Source organism: Trachemys scripta, unplaced genomic scaffold (assembly GCF_013100865.1).
Source record: "Trachemys scripta elegans isolate TJP31775 unplaced genomic scaffold, CAS_Tse_1.0 scaffold_26, whole genome shotgun sequence".
NCBI classification, from domain to species: Eukaryota; Metazoa; Chordata; order Testudines; family Emydidae; genus Trachemys; species Trachemys scripta.
Genome location: NW_023260511.1, coordinates 199,161 through 199,414, shown reverse-complemented (window position 1 = coordinate 199,414; position 254 = coordinate 199,161).

The following is a 254-nucleotide window of genomic DNA, read 5'->3' as shown; positions in this document are numbered from 1 at the left end:
TGTTTGCATCTCTCTGGTCCCAGATGGATCCGTTTTTTATGTTTGCACAATTTCCCATTAATTTATCAGAATTATCAACAAATGTTATCAAAATCATAATTTATTTATTTACTGAAAGCCCAGTTCTCAGTAAGCAAACAGTTTCAGCAACCACTTTGATATAAATGTTCACCACATTTTTGCAAACAGAATAGAAAATTTTGGATGAAAATTTTCATTTTAGAAAAAACCCTCAATTTTCTACAAAAAAAAAA